Source organism: Ovis canadensis, chromosome 20 (genome assembly GCF_042477335.2).
Source record: "Ovis canadensis isolate MfBH-ARS-UI-01 breed Bighorn chromosome 20, ARS-UI_OviCan_v2, whole genome shotgun sequence".
Taxonomy (NCBI): domain Eukaryota; kingdom Metazoa; phylum Chordata; class Mammalia; order Artiodactyla; family Bovidae; genus Ovis; species Ovis canadensis.
The window spans coordinates 39,550,707-39,571,350 of NC_091264.1; the positions used below are offsets into that span (position 1 = coordinate 39,550,707).

General features: G+C 45.3%; 1 protein-coding gene across 4 annotated transcripts in view; it reads left to right on the forward strand.

Annotated features, from left to right (window-relative positions):
* The first annotated feature begins 93 nt into the window (after positions 1–93).
* PAQR8 (progestin and adipoQ receptor family member 8) overlaps positions 94–20,644 on the forward strand; it is a 43,138-nt gene continuing 22,587 nt past the window's right edge. The window contains exons 1-3 of one of the 4 annotated variants that reach the window (XM_069564682.1): positions 252–540; positions 16,604–16,770; positions 19,516–19,609. The gene's annotated coding sequence lies outside the window, so the exon portion shown is untranslated. Of the gene's footprint in view, positions 541–16,603; positions 16,771–19,515; positions 19,610–20,644 lie in introns of all 4 variants that reach the window. The other 3 variants (XM_069564684.1, XM_069564683.1, XM_069564681.1) reach the window with 3 other exon arrangements.

Sequence of the window (20,644 nt, forward strand, 5' to 3'; positions counted from 1 at the left end):
GAAAGTGTGTGTCGACAGTCGACCTCCTCGGCAAGTCATAACATGATTTCATGGGCAGAATGACCCTGACTGTGCAGATTTGAGTGGTTAAGAGTGGACAGATTGGATTCTGTCTTAAAAGGAGTAGGTTGTTGCTTTTCCCCCTCCGGAAAGACTTCTGCTGTGCCCCCCCCCCAACCCCCACCCCCGGAAAGAACAGGACAGCGGCTGACTATAGTCTCTTTTTCTCCAGTCCCCTCGGGCCTTCAGCCGCCGAAAGGGGGCCTTGCGGGCCTGACCCCCAGCTGGAAGGAAGAGGCGTAAGTCAACTTCCTCGCCGGCAGCACTCGCGGCGGCGGTGGGTGCGCGGGTCTGCGCATCCCGCCCCCGGGCCGGGAAGGGGCGGAGCCGGGCGGAGCCCGCCCCCGGCTGGCCCCTCTTCCCCGCCGCTCCTCCGACCCGCGCTGGCCGCAGTCACCGCCGCCTGCAGGAAGCTGGGAGCGGGATCTTGGGCCGGGAGTGCGGGCTGGGCTGCGTGCACGGGCTCGGCCGCCGCTGCCGGTGAGTCCCTGGGCTGGCGGCGCGGTGCGCGGAGGGAGGCCGGTCAGGACCCGGCTGTTGGGGAGCCCCCGGGCGCAAGCACCAGGATGTCAAGATCGCGACTGTGGGGGCCCCCGGAGGAGCATCGCGAGGTAGAGGAGGAGCCCGGGGGCGGGGAGTCAACATGCCCCCGGTGCTGGGGCGTCCAGGAGCCCTGAAGGCGAGGCAGAGGGTCAGGAACTCGAAGTTGGGGCGTCCCGAGACCCCATCCTGGAGGACTAGGATCCTGAGGTTGAAGAGGTCCCCAGGGGTGCGGAATGAGGGCTGCCCAGTTGGCCTTCTCGGGGCGCCCTCCGCAGGGCGGAGGGGAGCAGAACCCTGGAAGGGAGTGCGGAGAGAGGAAGCCCGAGGCGGGCGGGGCGGGAGACAAGCCCCAGGGAGGGGAGCCCCGGACAGTGGAGGGTGGGGCGACGCGAGTGACTTCTCCGGGAAAGGATGGAGGGGGTTTCGCCGAGAGGGCGGGCGCGGGGAGCGGAGCTGTGCGGAGAACCCGGGGTTCTGTTCTGGAGGATGGGGGGTTGGAAAGCTAGAACGCCGCGGCGGGGGTCCGAGGTGGCCCGCGGAGCTGTAGGGCGGGCACTCAGGGAACATCTCGGCCTAGGGGACGCAGCCCACTCGGTGGGGTCATGGCCATCTCAAGAGGACATCCTCGCGAGGGAGCAAGAAGGGCCACCCTGGACGGGGTTGGGTAGGGACCCTCCACCTAGCGAGCTCGGGCAGCGTTGGCAACTTAACCAGGGGAACCAGAGAGGGGCGCACCTGGCAGACCTGCGTGGGCACCGCAGTGTCCTAAGCATCCGTGGCCCTTAGGCACAGACTCATGAAAGGGAGACCCGTGGACTGGACAGGCTTAGGGCTGCATTTCATATTTCTGAGCTGGGTTAGAAGTGATTTTGCCCAGGGATCCGATGAGAAGGGTCTGGGCTTATAGCTCAGAATAGCTCTGGAGTGAGTTTTCAAATTGTATAGGTAAGCGCTACCTGTGTGTGTGTGCGTAACTCATAATAAAAGTGTGTGTACTTTTTAGATCCACATGTGCTGCTTGCTTCCTCCTCTTTTGTACTTTGTGAGAGGTTGTTTCTGAGTAAAAACTGGAGGAAAATCAGGAAGGTTCCAGCGTACACACATACAAACGAACCGCCCACAAATGCGTTGCATTCCACGGTCTAGTAAACATGAGTATTATACTTTTGGATTGCTTCTGTTGGCGAGGGCTCCCTTTAGTGGAGTGAATAGGAGTTACCTGCATGGAAGGTGGGCTGCCCTTGACTGCCCTCTTAGGAGGTCCACAGCCTGGACCCACCCCTGAGTTGCTGCACCCTTGACCAGGTCACCTGGTGGGACGCTAGCCTGCTCAGGACCTCAGTGAATGGGCATTCTAGAGTCTGTCTGAATATAAACAAATGACCAGTGCACTGTCTGGTTTATCTTCTTGTTTTTTCCTCCTGTTGTTTGTCTTAGGTGTCTGGCTGTCTTTTACTAGTTAAATAATATTGACATCTTATATTGATATATTCTATATGGTTAATTATGGGTGGTAATTACCTTAATTATTTGATATAACAACTAATTCAGGAAGACCTAGGGCCTTGGGAATCCTGTTAAGTAGATTTTTCCCTGAGGAGGTTCCTGGGCTTTAAGGGGCAATGGGAGGGGGAGGGAATACGCTCTACTCCTTTTCTTTTCTGCTGTAGATATAGGTCCATCTTCTAGTATATACTGAGATTTGAGCTTCCTGGGAGGACCAAAGACTTTTGGCATCTAGTATTTGGCTCAGATGGTAAAGAATCTGCCTGCAATGCAGGAGATCTGGGTTTGATCCCTGGGTGAGGAAGATTCCCCAGAGAAAGGGATAGCTACCCACTCCATTATTCTTGCCTGGGAAATCCCATGGACAGAGGAGCCTGACAGACTGCAGTCCACGAGTTCCCAGAGTTGTACACAATACACAACTTAGCAAATAACAGTTTCACTTTTCACTCTTTAATATGTTGGGCCCATTTTTTTTTTCTTCATGAAGAGGAAAGCTCATCAATAAGTATGCAAGTTAACAGTAAAGTGATCTGTTCAATTTCATAGGTATCATTTCAGGACAAGTTTTTTTTCCATCAGGGGGTGGTCAGAACCTTGCACCAAAATCTGCAGTATCATTATTGCGGTAGCATATTTATCCACTTGGACATCTAGCTAGCTGATTCTTCCAATTCTTTATCCAAATGCTAGAATAAGTACCTAAGTATTTATACATTCAAATAAATTCGTGTTTCACCCTTTCTTCCTCACCCCTCATCGTGGCAAGCTGTGTACTAATTCTAGTGATGCTGTCATTGCCGAGAATAATTTTGGAGCCCTGCTTTGGAGTTGCCTTCAGAGTTGGCAACACGTTGACTGAATTGCCTCTGTGATGGCAAACCTTCCGCAGTTGGGAAACAGCCAAACGCTTGTGTGGAGCCAACTTGGGTGGAGAATTGGGGTTGTTATAGGAAGTATGTCCATTAAAGTAATGAAAGTCCTCTTGAAGGACTAGCACTTCTACAGGGGTCATCCAGTAAAGAGTATGTGTTTAGGTTTGTAAAGTAGTTGCTTTGAAATGCAGCCTTCATTTGATTGTTTGTGCTCTGGTGCATGTGTTAAAAAAAAACAAAAACTGGTCCTAGAGGAGGCAATGGCAACCCACTCCAGTATTCTTGCCTGGGAAATCCCATGGACAGAGGAACCTGCTGAGCTACAGTCCATGGGGTTGCAAAGAGTTGGACACAACAGCAACTGAGCACAGAGTATTATACTCTGTCATAGCTTATGGTTTGGGGGCTTCCCAGGTGGTGCTAGTGGTAAAGAACCTGCCTACCAATGCTGGAGATATAAGAGACTCAAGTTCCATCCCTGGGTCAGAAAGAGCCCCTGGAGGAAGGCACAGCAACCCACTCCAGTATTCTTGCTTGGAGAATCCCGTGAACAGAGGAGCATGGTGGGCTACAATCCATAGGGTTGCAAAGAGTCAGATACGACTGAGGTGACTTAACACGTACCAACACCTTATAGCTTTGGGGGCTGGAGAAAATCAGCCTTTCTTTTCCCCTTCCATGTCCTCTGTACCAGGCAGTTTCCATCCCCTTGTATTTTTTTACCAAAAGCAAAATGAACAAAAGACTTGTGTTTTCCAGCAAAAAAGATAGTCAGAAAGTCACTTACCCTATTGGTCATTACCAATAGGTAATATTGGTAATTAGGTATCATTGCCTGATACCTAAGTTTTTATGTGAAAAGATCTATACAGAATCAAGGGGAAGAGAATGATTTCTGAAAATCCATTTTAGTTTTGGGATTCCATAGCACATAGCATGAAAAATTACATATCCCTTTTCTGCCTTTGTTTCCCTAAATTCCATTTCCCCCCTGCTCAGGTTGTATAACCTGAAGTTTCAGTACACCCTTAGCTTGAATCTTGATTTAACTGTGATCTTGGACAAATTACTCATCTCTTTTGGCCTCCATTTTCTTACCCTAACATGAAGATATGATGAGCAGGTACCTCATGGGGCTGTGATGGAGATGAAGTAAGATTTGTGTGTGTAGAACCCTGAGATCAGTGTCCCTTACATAATCAGTGCTCCATAGTGTCTGGCTCTTTATGTTATTAAGAGTGTTTATTGATCGTTTTGTATTAAAATTCCTTTTAAGCCATGTAAAAATTTATATGTCCAAGTAGTGATAGTCCCTTTGGCTGGGCTTTTGCAAATGAACCTGTCCTCTCAGGAGTGTTTTAAGAGTGACCTTAATAGCAACCATAGCTAGCTACTTTATTTTGAATTCCCATTGGGCTTCTCAGAGGTAAAGGATCCACCTGCCAAGCAGGAGACTACAGTTTAATCCCTGGGTCAGAAAGATCCCCTGGAGAAGGAAATGGCAACCTACTTCAGTATTCTTGCCTGGAAAATCCCTTAGACAGAGGAACCTGGCGGGCTCTAGTCCATGAGGTTGCAAAGAGTCTGACACAACTTAGCAACTGAGCATGCACGTATTTTAAAATATGAAAAGTCCAGTTTTGAGTGTGTATTAGGTGTAACAGTTTGGTAAAAAGCTGAAGGAAAATTGTTTAAAAGCTTCTCCTATAATTTTCTCCCTGATCCAATGAAATATTATTTTAATGGCATAGCTCTAGTTCTCTTGGCATATATTGAAAAGGATGATTCTGAGGAACATTTGTTTCAGTTAAATTGGAGTTTTGTTCTGTTTTCTCTTTTTTTTTAAGTGATAGGAAGAACCTGGCACTGCATTCTCAGCTCTTTCGTAAATACCAAACTGATTGTATCAGTTTTTACAAATTTATGAATTTTATTATATTCAGTTAATTTTACCTTAATTTTAATGAAATAATTTATGGTTACTATGAAATAGCTGTTTCATAAAATGTTCAACATTTAGTGAGAATTCTCTGTGTTTCAGTGAAGTATGTGCAGGAGACAAGGTATGAGAAACAGATATTTCCCCCCAGAAGTTCACATAATGCGGCCTCTTACTTAAGACAATGCATTAGCAAGAACTGTTGGGTTTTTTTTTTTCTCCTAATGGCTTCCAAGGCTAAGGGTTAATATGAATTTCACTATATGTTCCTTTCCCTCAATTTCTTCAGTTCAGTTCAGTTGCTCAGTTGTGTCCAACTCTTGCGACCCCATGAGTCGCAGCATGCCAGGCCTCCCTGTCCATCACCATCTCCCGGAGTTCACTCAGACTCACGTCCATCGAGTCAGTGATGCCATCCAGCCATCTCATCTTCGGTCGTCCCCTTCTCCTCCTGCCACCAATCCCTCCCAACATCAGAGTCTTTTCCAGTGAGTCAACTCTTCACATGAGGTGGCCAAAGTACTGGAGCTTCAGCTTTAGCATCATTCCTTCCAAAGAAATCCCAGGGTTGATCTCCTTCAGAATGGACTGGTTGGATCTCCTTGCAGTCCAAGGGACTCTCAAGAGTCTTCTCCAACACCACAGTTCAAAAGCATCAATTCTTCGGCGCTCAGCCTTCTTCACAGTCCAACTCTCACATCCATACATGACCACAGGTAAAACCATAGCCTTGACTAGACAGACCTTAGTCAGCAAAGTAATATCTCTGCTTTTGAATATACTATCTAGGTTGGTCATAACTTTTCTTCCAAGGAGTAAGTGCATCTTTTAATTTCATGGCTGCAGTCACCATCTGCACTGATTTTGGAGCCCAAAAAAATAAAGTCTGACACTGTTTGTATTGTTTCCCCATCTATTTGCCATGAAGTGATGAGACCAGATGCCATGATCTTCGTCTTCTGAATGTTGAGCTTTAAGCCAACTTTTTTGCTCTCCTCTTTCACTTTCATCAAGAGGCTTTTTAGCTCCTCTTCACTTTCTGCCATAAGGTTGGTGTCATCTGCATATCTGAGGTTATTGATATTTCTCCCGACAATCTTGATTCCAGCTTGTGTTTCTTCCAGTCCAGGGTTTCTCATGATGTACTCTGCATAGAAGTTAAATAAGCAGGGTGACAGTATACAGCCTTGACATACTCCTTTTCCTATTTGGAACCAGTCTGTTGTTCCATGTCCAGTTCTAACTACTGCTTCCTGACCTGCATACAGATTTCTCAAGAGGCAGGTTAGGTGGTCTGGTATTCCTATCTCTTTCAGAATTTTCCACAGTTGATTGTGATCCACACAGTCAAAGGCTTTGGCATAGTCAATAAAGAAGAAATAGATGTTTCTCTGGAACTCTCTTGCTTTTTTGATGATCCAGCGGATGTTGGCAATTTGATCTCTAGTTCCTCTGCCTTTTCTAAAACCAGCTTGAACATCAGAGTTCACGGTTCATGTATTGCTGAAGCCTGGCTTGGAGAATTTTGAGCATTACTTTACTAGCATGTGAGATGAGTGCAATTGTGCGGTAGTTTGAGCATTCTTTGGCATTGCCTTTCTTTGGGATTGGAATGAAAACGGACCTTTTCCAGTCCTGTGGCCACTGCTGAGTTTTCCAAATTTGCTAGCATATTGAGTGCAGCACTTTCACAGCATCATCTTTCAGGATTTGAAAAAGCTTAGCTGGAATTCCATCACCTCCACTAGCTTTGTTCGTAGTGATGCTTTCTAAGGCCCACTTGACTTCACATTCCAAGATGTCTGGCTCTAGATTAGTGATCACATCATCATGATTATCTGGGTCATGAAGATCTTTTTTGTACAGTTCTTCCGTGTATTCTTGCCACCTCTTCTTAATATCTTCTGCTTCTGTTACTGGTCATAGCAAACACCTTCCAACAACACAAGAGAAGACACTACACATGGACATCACCAGATGGTCAACACCGAAATCAGATTGATTATATTCTTTGCAGCCAAAGATGGAGAAGCTCAACAAAAACAAGACCAGGAGCTGACTGAGGCTCAGATTATGAACTCCTTATTACCAAATTCAGACTCAAATTGAAGAAAATAGGGAAAACCACTAGACCATTCAGGTATGACCTAAATCAAATCCCTTATGATTATACAGTGGAAGTGAGAAATAGATTTAAGGGACTAGATTTGATAGATAGAGTGCCTGATGAACTATGGAATGAGATTCGTGACATTGTACAGGAGACAGGGATCAAGACCATCCCCATGGAAAAGAAATGCTAAAAAGCAAAATGGCTGTCTGGGGAAGCCTTACAAATAGCTGTGAAAAGAAGAGAGGCGAAAAGCAAAGGCGAAAAGGAAAGATATAAGCATCTGAATGCAGTGTTCCAAAGAATAGCAAGAAGAGATAAGAAAGCCTTCTTCAGCGATCAATGCAAAGAAATAGGGGAAAACAACAGAATGGGAAAGACTAGAGATCTCTTCAAGAAAATTAGAGATACCAAGGGAACATTTCATGCAAAGATGGGCTCAATTTCTTGGAGAAGGCTAAATATATGGATCTCTCAACAGGGTTTATATTTTTTGATATGGATAAATTCTTTCAGGATTAGATCCTGCTATGTACTCATATGCCATAAAAGGAAATAAGGGCTCTAAAATTACTTAGTGAATTGTAAAGTGATAGACAGTCTGCCTTCTCTGTGGGGGCCGGCGTGGGGGATGGAGTCTGCCTCATCAGGTTCAACCAGCCGGGGATGGAAATGTCAGTGAAAGAATTAATCCACAGTCAAGCTAAGAAAGAAATGGAACATTTTATTCAAACCAACCTGAGCATTATAATCTGGGAGACAGTCTCTCAGAGAGGCCTGAGAACTGTTCCAAAGAGGTGAAGGTTGTGGCCAGTCTAGATGTGACTTTGGAGAAGAGGGTACATGCAATCAAGCACACATCTTGGTAGAGTTATTGCTATCTGCAAGGAACAGGTGTCCTAGTTGACGGTTTTAGTGCCCTGTAAGTATGGGAAGAGTCTAGAAGCTGGATTCATAAAATTTTCTCCTGAAAATACGTTAACCACCTGAGGGTCAATTTCTGTTTTTCTGTAGCACAAAATGCCTCACCCTGATCTTTGCCCTGAATTCCTTTTGAGGTGTACTGCATAGGTCAGTGACCAAAGTGGCTGATGACTTAATCCTTATAGAATTGATGGTGGACAACATTCTTTATTTTTACAATCCCCTCCTTTTCAGTCTTAATTTCGACCATGATTTGGGAGGCATTTTGTGACTGCTTTGTCTCATGAGGCTAGGAACACTCCTTCCCAGGTTGGGCAAGGATTTCTTTGACAGGCTTCTCAATGTGCTGTTAGTGGACAAGACTCTGTTAACAGTAGCCAGAGCCTCTGGCCAACCTGAAATATGGTCCGAGAAATGGTTCCCTCTTGTTGCTTCTTCCCACATCTAGAGTTACACTATTATAATCATCGATCTTATAGAATTGTATATTTTGTCAATCATTTTAAGTCACCTAGTCAACAAAGGTCCATCTAGTCAAGGCTATCATTTTTCCAGTGGTCATGTATAGATGTGAGAGTTGGACTATGAAGAAAGCTGAGCACAGAAGAATTGATGCTTTTGAACTGTGGTGTTGGAGAAGATTCTTGAGAGTCCCTTGAACTGCAAGGAGATCCAACCAGTCCATCCTAAAGGAGATCAGTCCTGGGTGTTCATTGGAAGGACTGATGTTGAAGCTGAAACTCCAATACTTTGGCCACCTGATGCGAAGAGCTGACTCAATTGGAAAGATCCTGATCCTGGGAAAGATTGAGGGCAGGAGGAGAAGGGACGACAGAGGATGAGATGGTTGGATGGCATCACCAACTCAATGGACATGGGTTTGGGTGGACTCCAGGAGTTGGTGATGCACAGGGAGGCCTGGTGTGCTGCAGTTCATGGGGTCGCAAAGTCAGACATGACTGAGTGACTGAACTGAACTGAACTGAATCATCATTAATTTTACCAGAGCCTTGGCCACATATTTGGTCATGCGAGAAACAATCATCTTATTCAATAGGAGGAATACAAGTAATGCAGCTGGTGGCATTAATAAGGTCCTAAGTAAGTATCCAAGTGAAGAGCTTCCATTAGGTGTGAGCCAGTATCTCCCCAGGTTCTCTGACCAATCTATTCTATACCAGTTACTATATTTAAGGAAAATGATATATTGGTATTATACATAAAGCTCACCAAAGATGTCTACAGTTAGAAGATGAAGGTGGGTCATCATGACTTCTTAAGGACTGGCAAAGGAATGCTGTCTTCTAAAGAGTTGTGTGACTGCCAGAAGAAGCACAAGTGATCTTTCTGATTGAGCAGGGATTGCTGCCATTGGGAAATCTGCTTAATGCATAATGCAGACGCACAATGGCCAGGGGATGGGAGGGAGGAGGCCAACGGTCAGAGAAAATTTTTAGGTTTAAATTTTTCTTGTCTAGCCTTAAAATGTCAGTTGAAATAAATGTCAGAAAATAGTCAGGGAAAAAAAAAAATCCCAGGGGAATTTGGGAGGAGCATGAATACATGTATATGCATGGCTAAATCCCTTCTCAGTTCACCTGAAACAATCACAGCATTGTTAATAGGCTATATCCCAATACAAAACAAAAAGTTAAAAAAAAAATCCCAGAAAGTTCCAGAATACAAAACTTGAACTTGTCATGCCCAAGCAACTACTTACACAGCATTTATTTTACATGAAACAGTTACATTGTACTTACAGCTATTCACATAACATTTACATTGTATTAGGTAATGTAAGTAATCTAGAGGTGTTTTAAAGTATGTGGGTGGATGTGGATAGGTTACATGCAAATACTGTGCCAGTGTATATAAAGGACTTGAGCATGCACAGATTTTGGTATGCCAGGAGGATCCTGGAAGCAATCCCCACAGACACTGAGAGGCCACTGTATGACTGTAGGATGGGGCTATTTTTGTTGCTTATCCCTTCTATAGCGGCATTTGGCCTTTGCTCCGTCTCTGTTCTGAATGGTATTTCACACCCAGGAAACAATACCGCAGGGTGGTTGAGACTAGAGCAGGTGTTCTTAATAAGGAGCAGGGGCAATGATTTTACATCCCTTTCACCCCCAGGCCACCAAGATAATTGGCAATGTCTAGAGATATTTTTGATTTCCATAGCTGGAAAGGAGAGAGATGTCACTGGCATCTAATGGGTAGAGGCCAGAAATGCTGCTAGATGTTGTATAATGCATGCGATAGCCCTTCACAGTAAAGAATTTTCCAGGTAACTCAGCTTGTAAAGAATCCCCCTGCAATGCAGGAGACCCCAGTTCAATTCCTGGGTTGGGAAGATCCACTGGAGAAGGGATAGGCTACTCACTCCAGTATTCTTGGGCTTCCCTGGGGGCTTAACTGGTAAAGAATCTGCCTGCAATGTGGGAGACCTGGGTTCGATCCCTGGATTGGGAAGATCCCCTGGAAAAGGGAACCCACTCCAGCATTCTGGTGTGGACAGTTCCATGGACTATATATAGTTTATGGGTTCACAAAGAGTTGGACATGACTGAGCGACTTTCATTTTCATTTCAAATGGCAGTAGTGCTGAGAGATCCTGAACTACATTAAGGGATCTGGAGTGGGGACCAACTTGTGTTAGCATCCTAGAATGACCCTGGGTGAGTTCCTTAAAAATGCAGGTCTGAAATGCTGTTGTGCAATTGGATGGGATAGTGTATATAATATACTTAGCTCACAGAGTTGCCCAGTAAATGGTAACTCTTAGTATAATGTCTGGTTAGTCAGTCCAGGGACTATGCATCAGACATAGCTTTGGCTTTTGAACCCATGGTACACAGATCCAGGTCAGGTTTCCTGATCCCATCCATGTGTCCAAGAGTAGGTAGGGCAGGGACACAGAACCACCTGTGTCTGTGGTTCCTTCTGCATTCTGGTTCTGCTCTCGGTGGGCTGCGGTTGCCTCCAACCAGGTGAGCAGGGCAGTGCTTTGGACCTGTTTTCTCGAGGGCAGAGATGAGCTGAGGCTGGAGAAGCTTTCTATTTCCTCCTTCACACTTGGAAGGAGGAAAAGGCTAGGTGGTGAAGTCCTCCCCACACCCCACACCCCTCAACTTGTCTTCTGGGCTCTACTGGGACCCCTACCTCTGCACAGGCACAACTTCCTCTACTGTGTGAGCAGGCCTGGTGTCTGGCAGTTTCTCTTTACTTTTTCTTAGCCTCTTCTACTCAAGCAAAACTTCTTGGAGGGTCCCTTCACTTTCAGTGAAATACTCCAAGTCCCCTGCAGGTTTTGCTCTTCGTGGGCCTTCTTGGCCATCTGGGGAGGACAAAAGAGGCCGCCCATGAAGCTCAGGCCCCGCTTTGACCTTCCTGCTTGCTGTGTTTTTCCTGGTGCACTTTGAGCCAGAGAAGTGAGTGGTCCATTCAAGCAACCAGAGGCGCCTCAGCGGGATGGGGGTGGGATGACATTCCGAGAGTGTTTAGCAGACCCAGATGTAAACAAATGGAGTGGTTTTTCAGCTGTGAGCTAGAAACCATCAGTTCTGTGGTTCTCAGTCCTGGCTGTACAATAGAAGCACCTGGGGCTTTCTAAGAAGGCAGATGCCCAGGCCCCACCCAAGACAGTTGATTCAGACTCTCAGTGGGGAGGGCCAGGGCATCACATTTTTAAGGTGCTCCTGAGATTCAGAACCATGCCTTGTGAAATTAATGACCTGCATTTAAGAAAAAGGAAGAAAGAGAGAAGAAAACAAAAGAGAGCCAAACTAAAAGTGAGAGTAACATAAGTTCCGTTTTGTTAAATGTTTGTTTTATGATGAATGTATCACCTGCCTGTGATGTAAAATTTGTTCTTTCCAAAGGGCTGTAGTCGAAAGAGTTTGAAAACTTTATTTTAAAGCCTTCAGTTCAGTTCTGTTCAGTTCAGTCGCTCAGTCGTGTCCGACTCTTTGTGACCCCATGAATCGCAGCACGCCAGGCCTCCCTGTCCATCACCATCTCCTGGGCACTCAGCATACTGGGCACCTAATGACCTGGGGAGTTCCTCTTTCAGTATCCTATCATTTTGCCTTTTCATACTGTTCATGGGGTTCTCAAGGCAAGAATACCGAAGTGGTTTGCCATTCCCTTCTCCAGTGGGCCACATTCTGTCAGACCTCTCCACCATGACCCGCCTGTCTTGGGTTGCCCCGCAGGCATGGCTTGGTTTCATTGAGTTAGACAAGGCTGTGGTCCTAGTGTGATTAGATGGACTAGTTTTCTGTGGGTATGGTTTCAGTGTGTCTGCCCTCTGATGCCCTCTTACAACACCTACCATCTTACTTGGGTTTCTCTTACCTTGGGCTTAGAGATATTTAATTAATGTTGGCAAATTGTCTCTTGAAATATTTCTGTATATGTTTCTGCTAGACAGTTTTCTCAGTGCTTTTATATACCTTGTCAAATACAACTTCTGCAGTCACTCTGTGAGCCATGGAAAGCAGATATCATTATATTGATTTCTTTCATACAGATGAAGGAAATCTGGGGCTGGAGATAAGAGAGATTTGTCAAAGTCACAGTGAGAAAAGGGGCAAAATGGACTCAAACCCAGGGCTTCTGATTACTGCTACAAGGCTCTGTCCACCACATCTTTGTCTCTTCTGATGGAGTTAGAGCATGGCCTTAATGCAACTTCAAATACTGCATCAAAATAATAACTATTGACTGAATACCTACTGACACCAGGAAACAGAGTTGACCCTTGAGCAACCTGTGGGTTAGGCCCTCCTTGGGTCTGGCCTGGTAGTTCTGGCTGAGAAGGAACCTGAACAATGACCCTGTGGAGTGAGATTGGATAGACTTCCCAGTAGTCTGGGAAGCAAAGGCTATTTTGTTCATTTGTTCATTTATCCACTCACTCATTTATCAGTATTAATGCCTTACCAGGGCTGGGGTCTATGCTGAACATGAGTAAAGATAGAATGTTGAACTCAAATGCAGTCCCCGCCCTTGTCGTGAGTACTTAAGGGAGGATGCTGTGCTTCAGAAGCAGATGAGGAAAGGATTCCTTAAGGCTTTCTCATACCTGTGCACAGAGCTGAGGCAAAACTCAGGCCATGTGTAAACGAAAGTACAAACAGTTGGTTGTACTCAGGAGCTTAGCATTTAAGAACAAGACCTCATGTTAGCCCACATGACATTCAGAACCCCACGTCCCCAAAGGTGGGGAACCACATTCTGCTGGAAGTCACCTGGGTTGGATGATCAGATTGAGTTAAGCCTGGGGCTTAGGGTGTGTCCTCAGAGTGTCTGGGAGGGTGCAAGCTCCAAGCCATCTAGATAACTAATAAACTGTCCCTATTCTCTTATGTGAGGACTCCATAACTCAGCAGACCAGTGTTTGTTGAATGAGTGAATTAATAATGATTATAAAGAATGGTCATCTATAATAAAGGTAATGGAAGATGTCAAGATTTCAAGGCAAGCACACCCAGAGAAGAGTCAAGTTCTCCCAACTTTCCAGGCTGAGCTGGTTCCTGGGACTGTAAGAACCTAAAGGCAATCAGAGCTAGGGTTATTGATTCGAGTTTTTGGTTGGTCTTGACATATTAGAATTAAGGGCTGCTGCTGCTGCTACTGCTAATTCGTGTCAGTCGTGTCCGAGTCTGTGTGACCCCATAGACGGCAGCCCACCAGGCTTCGCAGTCCATGGGATTTTCCAGGCAAGAGTACTGGAGTGGGGTGCCATTGCCTTCTCAGCATTAAGGGCAGCGACATTTATTTCCACTTATGATGTTGTAGTCCAGAATTAAGAAAAGCAAGCAAGAAAAAACTCAATTCTTTTTTAAAAGTATTTTATTTATTTATTTGGCATTTGTGGGTCTTAGTTTCGGCATGCAGGATCTTTAATCAGCATGTGGGATCTACTTCCCTGACCAGGGATTCAATCCAGGCCCCCTGTATCAGGAGTACAGAGTCTTAGCCAGTGGACCACCAAGGAAGGTTCCTGCCCCACCCCCCATCCTAATTTTTAAGGAACAGATAATTTGTTGCTTTTCACCAGTAACTTGAAGCTATGTATTTGCCCTATTCTTAGCACCTGCTCTCTGGAGGCTAAGAGAATTTCCCAAGAGGTTCAAGATCAATCCATAGCACAGAAACTGGGAGAGAGCTACTGTTCCCCAAACCACTTGAAGATGGAATAGAAATACTCTGCCGAATGTTGCCTGTAGGTCATACTTTTTGTGAGAAATAAAACTTTGTTGGTGAAATCTCATTTTCCTTTTAGACTCAAATTGCTTGTATAAAATATGGAAGAAGAAAAGAGGAGGATGTAAAAATCAATGTTGAGTGTAATGGCTCTCGAATTAGAAAATTTAAATTCTCCATGGTATATTTCACCCTGTCCAGAGGATTCATTCCAGGAGTTCGATCTTAGCTTTGGTATTCCTGCACTTAAGCAAGATGAGGGCATCAATATTGTTTTCTTGAGTTGCCAGGAACCCTAAGCCCTTTATAAAGTGGCATTAGTTAGTTTCATGCATGGACTCCTGCTGGGATTGGAATTGGCTGCAGTTGTAGAATGTCACCCAGACAGACAGGTTCAGGTATAAAGTGCCAAGAATTTCATTGAAACTGGGCAACATTTCAGGCAGGTAGAAACTGATTCGTCAGATCTCATTGTGCTGAAGAGGTTCAGATTAATTCATGAAATGCATGCACAATTCTGTCCCATGAAAGCAAAAGAAAATATTAAACTATTTATAGTTATGTGGCTGTGATATGTCTCATGGCCTGGAGGACCATTGTGTCTAGATACATTAACCTAACTACACAGGATGTAACAATACACTCGTGTGTGTGAAGGCATACTGCAACACAAAATACCTGCTATTCTGACGAATACCTACTATATTGAAGATTCCTATGTGCCAGGCATGGTGCAGTGCAATGTTTCTTTATGTTGTCTCTACTCCTTGAAACAAATTTAGGAGAGAGAGATCCCAGTTTACCAATGAGGAAAAGAAAGGAAGTGGCTTGCCCAAGGTCACTATAGTTAGAAAGTGTCAGAGCTGGTTACAGATTTGTTATTTGTGAAAGGGCCTGTTGCAGATGAGTTTGTGTTTAATTTAGGGCTCCTTTACAAAGCTTCTATAGCCTGGAATGGGTCCAGGGTGGGATTTCCTGACTGCTCAGCTCATCACCCTATATAACGGATTCCCTATATAACGGATTCTGGATTCCAGAAGGTGGGAGTTGCTAAATTTATAGATGTGGTTCCCTGAACCTACTGGAAGCATTGACTCTGGGGGCAGGGGGCAGGGTCTCGGGGTGGTGCATTGAGCTTTTTCTCATGATTCCCTATGCCTACAAAACCACATATGTGTGTGTCAAATAGCTGCACAGACCATCAAAACTTGGCAATCCTTTCTTTTAGCTCCGGTGATAGTAGCTTCATTTGGAGCCACCTGCCAGCTCTTCTAAACTCTAACCTGAGATTAGGAGTAACTGAGTAAATGATACAGGGTCATGAATCATTGAATGAATGTGGTTGACTTACTTTCAAAGCATGGAAGACTAATAATGCTCACTCTGAAACAAGTATGATGGGACTTCCCTGGTGGTTGGGCTTCCGTCATGGCTCAGTTGGTAAATCATCTGCCTGCAATGCAGGAGTTCAGTTCAGTTCAGTTCAGTCGCTCAGTCTGACTCTTTGCGACCCCATGAATCACAGCATACCAGGCCTCCTTGTCCATCACCAACTCCCGGAGTTCACTCAAACTCCTGTCCATCGAGTCGGTGATGCCATCCAGCCATCTCATCCTCTGTCGTCCCCTTCTCCTCCTGCCCTCAATCCCTCCCAGCATCAGGGTCTTTTCCAATGAGTCAACTCTTTGCATGAGGTGGCCAAAGTATTGGAGTTTCAGCTTCAGCATCAGTCCTTCCAAAGAACACCCAGGACTGATCTCCTTTAGAATGGACTGGTTGGATCTCCTTGCAGTCCAAGGGACTCTCAAGAGTCTTCTCCAACACCACAGTGCAAAAACATCAATTCTTTGGCACTCAGCTTTCTTCACAGTCCAACTCTCACATCCATACATGACCACTGGAAAAACCATAGCCTTGACTAGAGCCAGGTTCAATTCCTAGGTCAGGAAGATCCCCTGGAGAAGGAAATGGCAACCCACTCCAGTATTCTTGCCTGGAGAATCCCATGGACAGAGGAGCCTGGCGGGCACAGTCCATGGGATCGCAAGAGTCAGACATGACTTAATGACTAAAACACACACACCACATCCTCAGTGGTTAAGACTCGGCACTGCTACTGCGGGCGGTCCGGAACTAAGATCCCATGCTTCACAGTGCAGCCAAAAAAAACCCACAAACAAACAGGTGTGATAATGAAAATGCTGGGCAACAATGGATGCCTAGAGTGACAGTGAAGATCTCAGCTGCAATCCCCTGACCCGCCACCTTGCTTGTCCCAGAGCCTACCCATGTCTCTAGAGAGGCAGGCATCCCTGTCGTTTGGACCTGGAAACGACAGCCTCAAGGCTTCCTCTGACCTTGGGCAGATCGTATTAGTTGAGCACATGTTGTGTGCCAGCAGTTTTACCTGTACTTTCATCTCTCTCTCTTCAGCTTACTATTATGGAACATCTCAGGCAGAGGTGGATAGAATGGTAGACTATACCTCCACGTGCAACCATCCCACAACTTCAACAGTTACCAACTCATGGCAAACTTCTCTGCATACGTCTTACGTCCAGATGATTTTGGAGCAAACCCCAGCCATCATATCATGATCTGTGAGCATTTCATGTATTTCTAGCATGTATTTCTAAAAGATGAGGGCTGTTTTATCTTAATTCTTTAAATGTCAGCAACCCTGTTAGTCAGGTACCTCCATATCCTTATTTTATAGGTGAAGACAGGCACAAGGAGATTAAATTATATGCCCAAGGTCATCCAAGGCAGAGTCAGGATTCAAATCCAAGTTGCCTAACTCCAGGGCCTGTCCTATTAAACACCATATCCTGTTAGGGTAGCCATTAGACCCCTCTGCTGTAGCTAATCCTCCACCTCAGAATTGGATTCTGGAAGTGGAAAAATAGACCCCTAGGGACAACACTATTGATTTCTATGAATTCAGTCACCCAGTCATTTTTACAGGTAGTGTCTACTTAGGTCCACAGGGACAGAACGGCTGTGAAAGTCTTAACAATTGTCATCTCCAGGTATGAAAGGATAGACCTGAAATATTCATGGATTCTCTTTGGGCAGCAAAACTGATAAAGCAGTCAAAAACCTTGATTGTGCTAGTGTTTGAAAGGGTGGAAAAGCCCATAATGAAAAGGACTTCACAGAAAATATGATTGTCATGGTGCTCTGGCTGCCAAGGGGAAGTAAAAGGTTTCTTTTAAAATGATTTTTCCTTTGGTTTTTCTCTCTTGGCAGAAGGAAACAGTCTTCCCACTGAGTCTTTTCAGTTTGTTTCTAGCATAGCTAATTGTGTTTATTTGTCTCCAGAATCACATGCCTGCCTCCTCTCCCTTGCCTTTTCTTAAGGCCTCTTGCCTGCTGTGTACTACGTTTGCTGCCAAAAACGTTCCTCTCACCTGGGAGCAGTTGGCTGACAATGCAGAGTAGATGTTGGGAGGCCAGCTGTCTCTCCAGAGGCCTGACCTGGCCTCTGGCGTCCAAACCCACCTCAGGGGAGAGGCAGAGAGATTATATAAGCTTGCGGGGAAAGGAACCCTGTCATTTGCCTTGTGTGTGCCCATTTGGTCCATCAGTGTTAAGAACAGAGCAGAAAACATGTGGATACTATTGACTGATCTAAGAGCTTTGCTAGCTCAAGTTCAAGAAATTGATTCTCCATTTTTTCCCCTATCAAAATGAGCATCACATTGATTTTTTCTGTTTAATACTTTTCTTTGGCTTTGGGAATCACTTTTTTTTTTTTTTTTTTTACATCTTAATAAAATTTTTTATTTCTTTTTGGTTGCCCTGGGTCTTCATTGCTGTGCAGGCTTTTCTCTAGCTGTGGCGAGTGGGGGCTACTCCTCATGGCAGGCGGGCTTCTCCCTGTGGGGGCTTCTCCCCGTGGGGGCTTCTCCCCGTGGGGGCTTCTCTGGTTGCAGCACACGAGCTCAGTCGTTGTGATATGAGCAGGCCTTAGTTGTTCCACGGCACGTGGAATCTTCCCAGACCAGGGATCGAACCCATGTCCCTACATTGACAGGCGGATTCTTATCCACTGTACCACCAGGGAAGTCCAGGAGTCGCGCCCTTTTAAGTGATTCTCAAATCTGTTTCTTTTCTTTCCCTGTTCCCTGTGAAGTCTAATAGCAGAAGCCATATAACCACAGGAAAACCACCCAGTCCTTCTCAGTCCTCTCACCTATGAAGCTCTGAATGGTGGTCCTTGTCAGGGTATAGGTGAAGATGTGTCTAGAACTTCTGCCTTTGACTGTCTCTAGGAACACCAGTGAGGACCTCTGCCAGTGTCTTTTTCAGGGAACATCTATTTTCCTTAAAACTGTTGTAAAAACATCAAAAAAAATTTTTTTTCATGACTGCTGTGACTTCTACTTTTTGAAAAACTTAATTAAGGAAAACAGTAGACTGGGAATTGCTAGCTCTTCGACATACAGTCAGCTCAGGGATGGCAAATACATGGCTTTGTGCCCTGGCCCCTCCTAAGCCCGGGGTTGGTGGCAGACTTGTACATGGATCACAGAAGCTTCCCTGGAGCTCACTGGTGAGGTGGGGGGAGGGGTGCCTCTCAGTGCAGGACCCCAGGAAGCCAGTTACCAAGGGTTGACACCTATTTGCCCTTTCCTAAGTAAGTGATCTTTAAAGCCCTTCCCAGGCTAAAAAGGGGTCACATTAGGTCCTTAACAGCTAGGGACCAGCTCTTCTCTTTCCCCAAGAATCAGATCAAAGGGAGGAAATGTGTTACCACTCAAGAACACTAAACCCTTTCTGGAAAGCAGATGACAGGGAAATGTTTTAACCCTGATGGTTCACAGAGGAATTGGAGGTGCTGACTCTCCCTTCCCGACCTGTAGTGGGCTTTTGCATTGGGTTTGTAGTTTGGTTGGTGAGTCAGTGAGACTAATTAAAGTCATCCTTTTTATGGAGAACCAGAATGTTTAATGCCCACTGGGGAATATAAAGGAAATGGGAGCCCACAGCCTGTCATTTAGGAGTTTCTAATCCAGTAGAGCAGTTGTATTAATATTAAGCTGAATTGAGATTTCATGCAGTTTAATGAGATGCAAGAAGGAGAAACTTAGTGCCTATTTATAATTAACTCACTCTCAGCTGACTAACATCCTTTTGAAGACATTTGGAGGGTGTGAAGATAATGCCTTCTTTGACAGAAGATATGATAAGTATTTATGATCATATTAAAGATAATGGACTGGCCTACTGCTGCAGACCCGGCTACCTCCAGGAAGATTAACAGAGGAGGCCAAGCTGCTCTCTGGGTGGTTAGGATCAGGCTGATGTGCACAAGTGTGATTTTCTCTTGTTTTAATCCACAGCACATTCTTTTACATGAAAAAGTCAAGAAAAGTCTTTTTTGCAAGAAAGAGCTCATTCTGGAGTGTGCTGATTTACCAGCAAGGACCAGCAGAGGTACTACTCCGTTTTAGAAGTCTTGGCTGGCTACTGAGAGCCAAAGAAGGGAAAGGGGGGAACCTTATAGATCAAAGAAATCATTACACTGGCCAAGTATTTTAAAGGTATTTCTTAAAAAAAATCAGGTTAGATTTAGAATCCTTCTCCTCTTAAGTGTGTACTTTTATCTGTCAATGCTTATCTAAATCATACTTAAGCTGAAATCTCTTCTAGCTTACTATTTTGGGCTTCCTAGGTGGTGCAGTGGTAAAGAACCTGCCTGCCAATGCAGGAGGAGCAAGAGACACAGGTTCAGTCTCTGGGTTAGGAAGATCCATTGGAGAAGGAAATGGCAACCCACTACAGTATTCTTGCCTGGAAAATTCCACAGAGGAACCTGGCATGCTATAGCCCACGGGGTCACAAAGAGTCGGACACAAGTGAGCACACACACACTGTTATTTTTTGCTTTCTCCATCTTTTGTTGGTTGGTGGTTTAGTCACTAAATCGCGTCCGACTCTTTGAGATACCATGAACTGTAGCCCACCAGTCTCCTCCTCCGTCCCGGGGATTTCCCAGGCAAGAATACTGGAGCGGGTTGCCAGCTCCTTCTCCAGAAGATCTTCCCAACCCAGGAATCGAACCCACGTGTCTTCTGCATTGCAGGTGTTCTCCTGCATTACAAGTGGATTCTTTACTAGCCACCAGGGAAGCCTTTTCCATCTTTTAGGATGTCATATAAAAGTAAGCCAGAAAACAAACATTATTTGGGGTTGTTATTCAGGAATGTCCAAACTAGCTGAATTCTCTGGAGTGGGAGAAGTGGCCTGTAAGGCTGAAATGGCGAGCTGGAGAATAATTGCAACTTTTCAGTAGATACTAGGATCCTTTGTGGAAGGGAGCACTGGGGCAGTGGAACTGCAAGTACTGCGCTGACCTTGAGTTTTCTCCCAACAATAAGTGCTTGTCTCTTGCCAAGACCATATGATCTGCGGAACTTGCTCAAATAGCTTCTGGCTGGTACTGTGGCTTTTGTTTTCTACTGGCACCCT